We start from the raw sequence: 14,188 nt of genomic DNA on the forward strand, positions 1-14,188 counted from the left end.
CTACACACCTTTTTTCACTTTGTAGGAGCTCAATATTGAACGACTGTAACTCTGTAATTTTGGATCTCCAAGGTCTAAAATTGCGACCTGCAGTATCACTCTATGCCCTCTTTCTAATGCCACCAGTTTGATCGAAATTGGATTCTCCAAGAAAGAGTTATTCCCCACCTCCCAAGATGACCTGCTTATATAATTATTCAGTAGAGCAAACATGTACGAAGTTCCACGTGTTATTGTTTCGACCTTCGAATCTAAAAACAATATAAAAAAACGTACAGTCCGTCCTCTTTCTGAATCTTCTTACGAAATTTCAATCTGATGCTTAGAGAGAAAGTTATGACGATTTTCCCAAGGTCACCTGTTTAGAATATAATTCTGGAGTATGCAAAATCCCTATCTTCCTCAAATTATATTTCCAAAAATATAGCGAGACAAGGTCTGAAATTTGGACCTGAGCTTCACCAAGATTTCAGCTCAAATGGGTTTTAATTTCAGAGTCTGAACCTTCGTAGAAAAAAAATTATAGTGAAACTTCCACGATGACATGTTTGAGATGAAATTATGGAGCTTGCAAAAACCCTAACTTCCTCATATCATAGCTCCGAAAATATAGCGAGACAAGATCTGAAGTTCGGACCCGAGGTTCAGACCGATTTCTTCTCAAATGAGTTTTTTGTTTAGCTTCTGAAACTTCGTAGCGAAAAAGTTATAGCGAAAATTCCACGATGACCTATTTGGAGCAGCGAAACCCTAGAATCCAAATCTTTGATACCAAATGTTATGAAACCAGCTTACAAAAAGATAGAAAAGATAGAAATTATAGATCAACGACCTAGAAACAAGCTCTTCAAGGGGGCAACCTACTTTACATTACACAAATGAACAATTATTGGATGATACAAATGACAAAACCTCCTTTCTATATATAGGAGTCTAAGGGGTCACAATATAACCAAAGCCGACCTAACAATAATAATATAAGAGCACAAAAATAACAATAGTGGGCTTCTATGGGGCACAATAATAATAATATGGGGACAATAGGGGCACAACAATAACAATAAGGGATACAATGAAAATAGTAATGGGGGAATCACTAGTATTATAGGGACCTAACATCCCACAACTTAGGATGTTTTCCACAATAGCCTCGCAACAAGTGTACCACGGTGCGGTTGACAACCTCTGTTTGTCCGTCAGTCTGTGGATGAAATGTCATGCTTCTTTTCAACTTGGTGTCCATAATCTTCCACAAGCTGGTCCAAAACTCTTCGATAAAGCGAGAGTCCTGATCTGACAAAATCGATGTGGGCAACCCAAAATGGACCCAAACATGCTGAAAGAAAAGATAAGTAGTCTGCTCTGCAGTGATCTACTATTTACAAGGCATTAAAATACACATCTTACTAAAACAGTCAACGATGACATACAAATAGTCATGACCTTTTCTAGACAAAGGCAAACCTCCTACAAAATCCATTGACACACCTTCCCATGGACGACTTGGAATAGGGAGTGGTGTCTAGAGCCCGAGCTTTCTATTAGAGGGCTTTGAAACAGAACACATCACACATCCCTTTACATAGCGATTCACAATGTTGTTCATATGAGGACAAAAGAAAAATCTTTGTACATGACACAGTTTTTTCAACACCAAAATGACCAGAAACAAGGGAGGTGTGGGCCTCCCAGATTACATGTACCCTTTCCCCTATGGGCATGCACAATTTCCCAAGGTGATACAACAGTTTTCCCTGCAAGCGATAGTTTTCTACCTGTGAACCATGGGTTAGTTTTTCATAAATCTCCTTAAATTCATCATCATTAGCATATTGTTCAGCATAACTTTCAAAAGATAACGAAGCATTATGCAAAATAACAGAAGCAGAAATAGGAGGGTCAGATAGCATATCAGCCAATTTATTGCTATTGCCCTTCTTATACTTTATTACCAGATGAAATTGCTGAAGAAAACCCATCCACCTGAAATGACGAGCTTGTTGCAACTTGGTTTGTGGCTAAAGATACTGCAAGGGCTGATGATCCGTATGGATGATGGTCTCCTTGCCGATCAGGTAGTGTTTCCACTTTTTCACACTCTGGACTAAGGCATATAACTCCTTGTCATAAGTGGGATAGTTTATCACAACCTGAGATAATTTCTCTGAATGGTAACATATCGGCTTCTTTTGCTGCATCAGTACAGCTCCCATGGCATATCCGCTAGCGTCTATCTCGATCTCGAATGGCTGTTGGAGATCTGGTAAGGCCAAGACCAGTGCGGTGCTGATCTTTTCTTTCAATGTTTCGAAGGACTTCCACTGCTCTCCTCCCCATTGAAAGACTTTCTTTACACTTGTCAGTGTGTGTAAAGGTGCTGCAATAATAGAGAAAGTGGCAATAAATCTCCTCCAATATTGTACTGCACCCAAAAATTTGCAAACCTTGGTTACACTAATAGGCTTAGGCCAATTTACAATTGCTTCAACTTTGGAAGGATCAATTTTTAATTGACCATGACCAACAATATGACCTAGGTAAACCAAAGAAGTTTTCCCAAACTCACACTTTGACAATTTTACATAGATTTTTTCTTTTCTCAATACATCAAGCACTTTCTTTACATGGCATACATGTTCATTCCAATTTTTACTAAAGACAAGAATATATCTAGATATACAAGAACAAATTCATCAATGAAAGGCCTAAAGAGATCATTCATGACCCTCATGAAAGTGGTTGGAGCATTGCATAGTCTGAATGGCATCACCATCCATTCGAACAACCCCTGTTTGGTCTTGAAGGCGGTTTTCCAGACATCCTGCATCGCAATTCGGACCTGGTGATAACCACTATGCAAATCCAATTTGGTGAAATAGATAACATTCCTTAATTGATCTAGTAAATCATCAATGCGCGAGAGAGGGTAACGATTTTTCACCGTGATTTTGTTTAGTGCTCGGTAATCCACGCACATCCTCCATGTGCCATCTTTCTTTGGCACTAAGACAATCAATGATTCGCACGGAGAAGTGGTCGGTCTGATGACACCTTGGTTAAATAGTTCCTGCACCTATTTTTTGATCTCCTCCATATCAATAGTCGACATCCTGTACATGCCAATATTTGGTAAAGGAGCGTCATGCTACAAATGGATCTCATGTTGGATTTCCCTCTTCGGAGGTAATTCCCTTGGTTCTTGAAACATCTCATCATAGTTAGAAATTAATTCACATCATTCCTTTTTATGCACATGATCACAACCATGGAAAGCATCGGATAATTATTCATCCTTCCCCCTCACAACCATAAGCATGCAACCCTTACTGGAATTCACCAACCTCTTCATTTGTCCTGCACTTACAAGGCTGGCATTGATTTTAGTTTGATGAGCCCTTACAATATATTCTACCCCATATTTTTTGATTTGGTATTTATATTATATAGATATGGACTCCCTAACACCATGCCACATATATCCAATGGTATCACATCAAGTTCTACCTCATCCACTAACTTAGAAGTGATCACAAATTTAACCTTGCACTACTTAGTTACATTCAATTTTGCTTTATCATGTATCTATCCAAGCGGGTAAGGTTTTGGATGTGATTTGGTTTCTAAGCCTAGCTTCTTTACCAAGGACTCTGAAATTAAATTTGCTTGGGATCTAGTATAAAATAGAGTTTCCACTTTTGTATGATTTATGACAACTCTAATATGAAATAACTCAATTCTCTTTCATTCATTAGGAAGAGACTCATCTATTGAACTAGTGCCTTCATGTGATTCAGAATTAACATGAGGTGTGAGAGTACCTTTTGTTCCTGCTATCGTGATCAATGCTTCATCTCTAGAATCGGATCCAAGGTCTTGCTACACAGTTGCCACTGTCTTTTGCTTTCCTTTTCCTCCATACTTCTTTGGTCTCTTTTCCGGGTACAATTTCCAACAATGATCGTCGTCATGACCTTCCTTTTTGCAGTGAGTGCAATAAGGCCTTTCTCCTTCATCTTTCTTGGTTGATGTCGTCCTCTTCTCCTTTCCCTTTCCTTTCACTTTGGGTTTGCCATTTGGAGGTTTAAAAGGTGGTTTCTTGGAATGATCATCTCTTTCATTTTTTCCCCTATTCTCAAGATGAATGGCCTTTACACTGGCCGAGTCAATAGTAGTTGGTTCAAACAATAATAATGAATGTCTAATGTAACTATGTAATGATCCAATATACTTAGTTACTACTTCAGGTGAGTCAAGTGCAATGCCCAAATTAAGTGTTTGTTTTCTAAACTCCTCAGTAAAGCTTTGAACATCCTAGCGTCTGCCTTGCCTTAAGTATTGCCAATCCATTAAGGCTTTTTGCTTATAACCTAAGGGATAAAATTGTTCCTTTAATGCAGAAATAAAACTGGGCCATGAGGAAAGAGGATTACCCACACTATAAATATAGATCATCAAAAATATGATTTTTAAATTTAAAAACATATCATAATGAAAATTACATTAAAAAAATAAAAATAAAATAATTAGGCCGATAGGCCTTCCTTTGAGTGAGCTTTTTCATCTACCTTTTGTTTCTATGATTGACAGCTGGCGTGCACCTTCAATTGGCATATGGTTGACATCTGTCATGCCACTCCATTTCTGTTTCTCCTCTTCCTGTTCTCTTCCACGACCATTTCTGTTCCTCCTATTTCCGCTTTTTGCTCTTCCTGTTCTCTTCCATGCCCTACTGCAATAATGTTTCCGGGCTCTTCCACTACCTGCTGCAATAATGTGTCCCGTTTCTGCTATGCACTCTGTTGTGCACGACCTAGCCCTCAGTTATTCAGTATACCCTGTTTATAGCTCTATTTTCCTGTTCAGAAATTGTTCGCTCAGGTGCTCAGAGTTCTTCTGTTCAAATTTCAGGTTAGTGCTCTCAAAAATGGGTTTTCTGATCCCATTCTCTCTCATTTTGCTTCCACCGTTTTAATCTCAATCCAGTGTATTGTTATGGGTTTTTTTATGGCAGGTACAGGTTAAATCAGTTTTCTGCGTCGAACAAATCAGTTTTCTGCCTCGAATCTGTAAGCCTTGCAGGTACCCGTGTAGCCCATTTTCCTGGTTCCTGGTTGCATTAAGTATTTGCTTGGCATCTGCACTCTAAATATTAACGGTATTGAAATTTTCATTAAAACCTCTGAACCTTCTACTGTCGATGGCGACAATGAAGAGCTTGCTTTCCTAGAGGTCGTTGAAAGGGTTTTTGAAAGTATTTTCTGAACCATTTCGTCCCTTTCAATGATATTTATGTACATGTTTAAATGGTTTACGTATTTAGTGGTAGGAGAATGAGGGCTCAATGGTTGCTGAATCAATTAATTGAAAGTATTCTCTGAATCATTGAACTTACAATGTTAATAAGTCAATAGACCAATTGCACAACTTACATTGTTCCTCCCACTTTGGTTGAAACATGGGTTTCGCCTTCTGGAAAGAATCTTGCCAATCCAAAATCTGCTATTTTAGCATGAAATTTGTCATCTAAAAGTATATTGGGACATTTGATATCTCTGTGCATAATGCGGACATCGGAATCCTCGTGTAGATATGCAAGTCCTCGTGTTGTGCCCACTATAATCTTCAAACGATTTTCCCAACTCAAATATAGGTTGACTATGTACTGTTGTGCCTTGGTTATTTGTAGTCTCTAAATATAACTACAGGGATTGCTGCTGTGCTTATAATCCAAATGCGAATAGATGGTATTCAATTCCTCTTTGTTTTCTTCCCCCATCCATTCAGTTTCCTATGGCAGCAATTGGTCAGTAGCTCCTTATCAAGGGGAGCTCGACTGGATCACACCATCTTGCAGTCTGTAATCCAATAGCAAAGAAATGGAGGCTGCTGCCTGCATTGCACTGTCCTCATTTGAATTCGTGCATCTGTGGAATTGAGAGAAAATTTGGCCCTACTGACAAATATGGTTGTGACGAAAGCTTTCAGGTCATTATAGTAGGCGGGTCTTCGCAAAATGCTAACAGCCATGAACCCACAATAGAAATTTATGATTCATGCGCTGATTCATGGCATGTGATTAGAGAAGTCCCTTGTGAATATGCTGTGAGGTTGGCTGTGTGGAAACCCAATGACACAGTCTACTGTAATGGAGTTATCTATTTTCTCACATCTGCTAGACCTTATAATATCATTGCATTTGATTTAGTGAAGGGTACTTGGAGTGAGGTCATGGTGCCAAGGCCTCAGTAGCTCATGTGCTCCTTCCTTATAAAGAGAAGATGTCGGCTTACTCTTGTGGGAGGATTGGGTTCTCCCAAGAAGTGTAAATTCTTGAATATCTGGGCGCTGCAGGGGGATGGGTGGCCAGAGATTGAAACGATGCCTAGTTTAAGTCTTCAATAGATTTTTTGGAGAGAAAGCTGATTTTGATTATAAGTGTGCTAGCAGTGGGGATTGCTTGTATTTTTTCAGGGATTATCATTCAATTATTGGTGTGTGAACTCTTTGAGAATCAAAGGTCTAATTGGAGATGGATATCTTGCTTCACTTCTGTTGGGTCACAGTTTCCAAGATAGGCGTGGGCTTGTACTGGAAAGAACATGTCGACATCCTACTAACTTGTGTCATTAAAGAACAAATGCATGAGATTATTTCAGAACTTTATTGTGGAGTATGCAACGGAAAACAATCATGGAAGGTCATGACATACAAGATTTTGAGAGTCATATATTATTAGCGTTCCCTTTTTAAAGACAATATTGTTGTTTTCAGGGCTTGTTTAGAATGCCAGATGTTCGTGGGAAAATAGAAAATTAAATCTCTACAATTGAAGCCTATAAAAGTTCAAGCTCCATTCCAACAGTGGGGATTAGACTTCATTGGAGAAATACATCGCAATTCAAGTGGTGAACACAAGTATATTCTAATGGCCACTAATTATTTCACTAAATAGATGGAAGTTATTCTGACTTGCAGGGTTGATGAGAAGGTTATTATCACTTTTCTAGAAGATCACATTCTCTCCTCCCACATCCACCCAAGTTACCATGCCATCTGGGGTAAACATGAGATGAGAGGCTACTATGATTAGATTCAATCTCCTAGGTGGCCTTAAGGAAGTGGAATCGATGGAATATCACACATAGCCATCCAACACCATCAATAGAACCCTTGGGAGACAAGTCAACCACTAAGACAACTTGTTCCGGGGTCCCACTGTTGTTCTTGACAATTTAAGGTTCAGTCGCTCTCATGCTATGGGCAAGGGAGCGACTAGAGACCTAAAGTCACTCTCATAGGCTTGCATGCCAGCGACTGTGGATGAAACTTACCAATTATGTGCCAGCGACTCCAAGATTTGAGCCACTTTTTCAGGCCCAAAGCCTAGGCCACTGCCCAGAATGGAATGAAAGCTCATAATTAAGTAAAGTACAGGGAAACAATGATGCAAAAATAAATAGTTGATCAAGGCCTTAACCATACCCCTACTAGCCATGACAGGAATTTCATCAAACATATCATCGACATGTAACCTACAGGTGTAAACAACAGAGTTAAGTGTAGGGATATCTTACTTATCTGAGAATCGCCATGAACCATTGTTTCCTCATGTCACTTCCTTTGCCAATTTCCCTAGCCATCAACAACGAAATGAACACCCATAGGATGTCTTTCCCAACATTCAACTTGGAATAAGTGTCCCATTCATCCGTGGTTATTGTTTTTAACATTTATTACATGGAATTTTCACCAGGGTTGTTACATTCACTTTGTAGATCCAAACCAACCACTTTGTAGATCCATCCATCATAATTAGTTCGAAACAAACAAACTTTATAGTGGTGCAACAAATCCATGATGGCATAATCTCGGCTCATGAAATACCTCACTCTTTGAAATCTCGACAAAGGCTAGAGATATTGATGAAATTTGACTTATCCAAAGCATATGATACTTAAATTGGCAATTCCTCTTTCAGATGCTAGCAACCATTGTATTTTCTTAAGAATAGATATCATGGACTAGATCCATGATAATAACCCCTTTCTTTTCTATTACTCTCAACAGACCTCCCTCAAGGGAATGCCACTCCATCCAAGGCTTGAGGTAAGGCGCTTCTTTATCCCCATTCTTGTTTATTATCACAATAGAAGACTTGGTCCATTTTCTTCAAGAGGCAAAGTGAGAGGGTCAGATAAAAGGAAAAAGATACCTAAAACTGATCTCTCGGCGACACACCAGCAATTTGTGGACAATAATATGCCCTTTGGAGAATTGAAAATTTGAGAGATTAAAGCCTTGCATATTATTTTGGAAAAGTTTGAGCTAGCCATAAGTATTTTGTTTCCTCCTTGTTGTGTTGTTTTCTGACTTGTTGTCACATCCATGTCTTGTTGTTGTATTTATGTTACAGAATGAACAGGAGAAATTTTTGAAAATTGGAGACAGAGTAGAGGATTAAAGGAACGTAGGAGTGATCAGGTGTGGGGAGATCGAATAGGGAGGACAGAGTTTCATATCGGATATACAGGGATTACATGAGCTCTAAATTTAGAAAAGGATCACAGAGGAATCAAGACCAAATCGCAATCGTATCAGCGTAGGAGAGGCCGTGGCAGTCAGGGGGTTGATTTTCATTTAATATTACAAACATATTTTAACAAAGGAAAACTTCATAAAACTCGGCTTAGTGGGCTTGAAATATTATTAAAATTGGCAGATAACACTTTTAGGTACGGAAGTTGCGTATATATAAAAGATGTGTATATACAGAGGTTGCACCTATATAGAGACTGCATTTTTGTGCATATATGGAAATTGTGCATATACGGAAGATATGCGCATATCTTCTATATATCTGTCACTTTTTTATATGTGCATATCTTCTGTATATACACGTCTTTTATGTATCTGCATCGTATATGCGCAAATTCCATATACAGAAATTAAGAATATACAGAAATTGTGCATACACGGAAGATATGCGCATATCTTCAGTATATCTGTAACTTTCTTAAATGTGCATATCTACCGTATATGCACGTTGTTTATATATCTGCATCATATATGCACAAATTCCATATACAAAAATTGTGCATATATAGAAATTGTACATATGTGAAAGATATGCGCATCTCTTCCGTATATACATAAATTTCGTATATGTGCAAATTCCATATACGGAAATTGTGCATATACGCAATATATGCGCATATCTTTCGTATATGTGCATCTTTTGTATATGCGCAACTTATGTATATGCGTAAATTTTTTATTTGTGCATATCTTCCGTGTATGCACATCTTTTATATATGTGCATCTACCATATATGCACAACTTCCGTATACAAAAATTGCGCATATATGGAAATTACGCATATAGGAAGATATGTGCATATCTTCCGTATATGCGTAACTTTCTTATATATGCATATATTTCATATATGTACATCTTTTATGTATGTGCATCTACCGTACATGTGCAGCTTCCATATATGGAAATTTTTCATATATAGAAATTGTGCATATATGGAAGATATGCGCATATTTTTTGTATATGCGAAATTTTTCTATATGCAAATATCTTCCAGGTATATGTGCAACTTTTATATATACACATAACCTCCATGTATGTGAAACTTTAGTATATATAACTTTTATATATGTGCATCTTTCGTATATGCGCAACTTCTGTATATGCGTAACTTTCTTATATGTATATATCTTCCGTATATGCATGTCTTTTATATATGTGAATCTACAGTGTATGCACAACATCCATATACAGAAATTGCACATATACAGAAATGTGCACATATAAGAAAATTATGTATATACGGAAGATATGCACATATCTTCCGTATATGCACAATTTCCGTATATGCGCAATTTCCATATACAGAAATTGCGCATATACGGAAATTGTGCATATACGGAAGATATGCACATATCTTCGGTATATCCCTAACTTTCTTATATGTGCATATCTTCCGTATATGCACATCGTTTATGTATCTTCATCGTATATGCGCAAATTCCATATACAAAAATTGCACATATACGGAAATTGTGCATATACGAAAGATATGTGCATATCTTCCATCTATACATAAATTTCATATATGCGCAAATTCCATATACAGAAATTGCGCATATATGGAAATTGTGCATATACGAAAGATATGTGCATATTTTCCGTATATACATAACTTTCTTATATGTGCATATCTTCTGTATATGCACGTCTTTTATGTATGTGCATCTACCGTATATATGAAAATTCCATATACAGAAATTGCGCACATATAGAAGATGTGTATATACAGAGGTTGTGTATATACGAAAGTTGCGTATATATAGAAGATGTGTATATACAGAGGTTGCGCCTATATAGAGACTGCATTTTTGTGCATATATGGAAATTGTTCATATACAGAAGATATGCGCATATTTTCTATATATCTGTCACTTTCTTATATGTGCATATCTTCCGTATATACGCGTATTTTATGTATCTACATCGCGTATGCGCAAATTCCATATACAGAAATTGTACATATACAAAAATTGTGCATATACGGAAGATATGTGCATATCTTCAGTATATCCGTAATTTTCTTATATGTGCATATCTTTCGTATATGCAGATCGTTTATGTATCTACATCGTATATGCGAAAATTCCATATATAAAAATTGTACATATATGGAAATTGTGCATATACGGAAGATATGCGCATCTCTTCCATATATACATAAATTTTTTATATGCGCAAATTTCATATACAGAAATTGCGCATATACGTAATATATGCGCATATCTTTCGTATATGTGCATCTACCGTATATGCGCATATCTTCCGTATATACGTAAATTTCTTATATGTCCATATTTTTCATGTATGCACGTCTTTTATATATGTGCATCTACCGTATATGCACAACTTACGTATACAAAAATTGCGCATGTATGGAAATTATGCATATACGGAAGATATGTGCATATCTTCCGTATATGCGTAACTTTTTTATATAGGCATATCTTCCATATATGTACATATTTTATGTATGTGCATCTACCATACATGTGCAACTTCCATATATAGAAATTTTTCATATACGGAAATTGTGCATATACAGAAGATATGCGCATATCTTTTGTATATACGAAATTTTTCTATATGCATATATCTTCTACGTATATGTGCAACTTCCGTATATACACATAACCTTCATGTATGTGAAATTTTAGTATATATAACTTTTGTATATTGGCATCTTTTGTATATGCGCAACTTTCGTATATGCACATATCTTCCGTATATGCGTAACTTTCTTATGTGTGTATATTTTCTGTATATGCATGTCTTTTATATATGTGAATCTACAGTATATGCACAACTTCCATATACAGAAATTGCACGTATACGGAAATATGCACATATAAGAAAGTTATGTATATACAGAAGATATGCACATATCTTCCGTATATGCGCAATTTTCATTTACAGAAATTGCGCATATCTTCGGTATATCCCTAACTTTTTTATATGTGCATATTTTTCGTATATGCACGTCGTTTATGTATCTTCATCGTATATGCGCAAATTCCATATACGGAAATTGTGCATATACGAAAGATATGTGCATATCTTCTGTCTATACATAAATTTTGTATATGCTCAAATTCCATATACAGAAATTGCGCAATATGGAAATTGTGCATATACGAAAGATATGTACATATTTTCTGTATATACATAACTTTCTTATATGTGCATATCTTCCGTATATGCACGTCTTTTATGTATGTCATCTACAATATATACGCAAATTCCATATACAGAAATTGTACATATACGCAATATATGCGCACATTTTTCGTATATGTCCATCTTTTGTATATTTGCATCTACTGTATATGCGCAACTTCCGTTTATGCACATATATTCCGTATATGTCCATATCTTCTGTATATGCACGTCTTTTATATATGTGCATCTACCGTATATGCGCAATTTCACATATCTTCCGTATATGCGTAACTTTCTTATATGTGAATATCTTTCATATATGTACGTCTTTTATGTATGTGCATCTACCGTACATGTGCAACTTCCATATATGGAAATTTCAGCTTCAGTTTCATTTGCTGCATTTGTTAGTGTCTTATTACAGGTTCCAAAAATATCTTTAGATTCAGAGCTTGGAGAGTTCATATCGCTGGGTCTAACAGCTCATAATACTTTCCCTTTGACCTGTGGATTGATTACGGCTAGCGTTGGAGCATAAGTTCCAGTCCTAGGATTGTTCCGATGTCCACTAACTCATGTGATGTCATCTAATGTCCCAGCGTTATAGCAGACTATAGAATTTTCCAGCCATGATTTGTTTTCCATTTGTGGCTATTCATCTTGTGTTTGAATGACTGCGTTTGCACTATCTGTTACATTGGGTGTGGGTTCGCTGGAGGGTGAGGGTTGGCTGGAGAAGCTAACATGAGTGGGGCTTGAAATAAGAGAGTTTAAGAAGGAGATCTGAACTGAGTTTATCCTGGAAGATGAAGGACAGTTTTCATAGGTTATTAGATCCCTGTGTGTAGGGTCAGAAAACTTACTAAGTTTCTCAAATTTCATTGTGTTCTTTAAACATTTACCTTCTTCGGTTTTAAGGGCTTTCAGAGCTGAGCATCCTTCGATTCTGAACCAGAGATTTGAAACAATATGGCTTGATAAGCTGAGGTGTAAGCTGAAAGATTTTTTATTTAATTTGTCAAGCTGAGTACGAATTTTGTTAATTTCTGAGCGGATGAGGGATTGGCTAGCCCTGATAAAAATGTGATAGTTTGTCAAGTTGTTTGTGTTCCTCCAAGCTTGACTCATGGCTTGAGAAACTGTGACCTAGGGCATCTAAGACATAAGCTATCAAACTCACCTAGGGATCGCACCCGACCTAGGTCACACCAATCCTAAGCTAACTGGATTTTAGCATGTCTCCTCCCCTAGCACGGGTGCAACAACCTTCATGAAATTTGGTCTTAGGTGACCTTGCTAACAAAGCCCACCCTCAATCAATTATATGTCACAACTCTAATATATATATATATATATATATAATAATAGTAATTACCACAGTACTGGAATATCACCATAACAAAATCTTGATGAATTAAATCTGTAAGGTAATGTGTCATTATTCGACCCCAAGTAACATTTACTTGACACATAACATAATCTATGCAATTATGATTTATTATTTATGCATTGATTGGCGGTATTATTGGCATACATATTTCACATGGTTTTAGTTTAATCATTTAATACTCTGATGTATTACACCTGTCCATCACTTCATTGGTATGCTCACCCCATCGACGGTCTGCTATAGCTCCACTCCATCAGACGACTGAATAGGCTTGCCTTCATTCCTTTGGTCATGGCATCCTCGGGAAACTTTGGCATTTCTTTCTTTGTTTGGCAGAGCTACCCTGTTTCGGTTCTTGGCTACGGGTTTTATCTTCGGTTTCCTTTCGCTACTCCAAGCAGTTGATCATACTTCCCTTATTCAATTGTATTTCCTCCGTGACTTCCTGTTGGGTGAACAGTGCGTCGAGACAGCTTTGGTCTTTCCTTTGTGACAAGCCTAACAAGGTAAAGAGAGGTGTCTCCATTCTTCAGTATTTTCTCTTCCTGCAATAGATATTTGAAAGTTTCTTCTTGTATTTAACATTTAATTCTATATGCCTAGTTTTTCTGAGGGTTTCCAGCAGCATCTGGTTCCCTCCAAGTTGAGACCCCACCTCACTGAGTCAGACCGCGGATTTGCAACCTCTATGCCTATTCTATTCCAGGTAAATTGAAGGATAGTTCCAGGTATTTCTTGATATGCAAGGTTTGAAGTCCTTAAGGGTTTTAATGGCTTAATTGTCAGTTCTGATGTTAAGTCCTTAGACTGTTTACTAGCTCTGAGACCAGAGCATAGATGTCCAGAACATAATCATTTCTCAACGCTGCTTTTGAGCTGTCGTGTTTTTGTTTTAAATTAGTTCTGGTAAAGCAAACCCCAAATGGTTTGTTAGTTTTCCCGAGCTTTCAAGTTGTAATTTAACTCAAGACAGTTATGGACGGCGTAATTTGTAAGTTCGGCTTTCATGTTTTAGTTGGAACTTTATTTGTCGAACCTCTGCCTCTT

The 14,188-nt window shown here is 37.1% G+C and overlaps 1 pseudogene; it reads left to right on the forward strand.

The window, feature by feature from the left end:
* Positions 1–4,771: 4,771 nt before the first annotated feature.
* LOC149227243 (F-box/kelch-repeat protein At3g61590-like) lies at positions 4,772–8,286 on the forward strand (annotated as a pseudogene).
* Positions 8,287–14,188: the final 5,902 nt, after the last annotated feature.

The sequence above is a fragment of the Pinus tabuliformis genome, chromosome J, assembly GCF_031772625.1.
Source record: "Pinus tabuliformis cultivar Carrire ecotype Pingquan chromosome J, CPIR1, whole genome shotgun sequence".
Classification (NCBI taxonomy): domain Eukaryota; kingdom Viridiplantae; phylum Streptophyta; class Pinopsida; order Pinales; family Pinaceae; genus Pinus; species Pinus tabuliformis.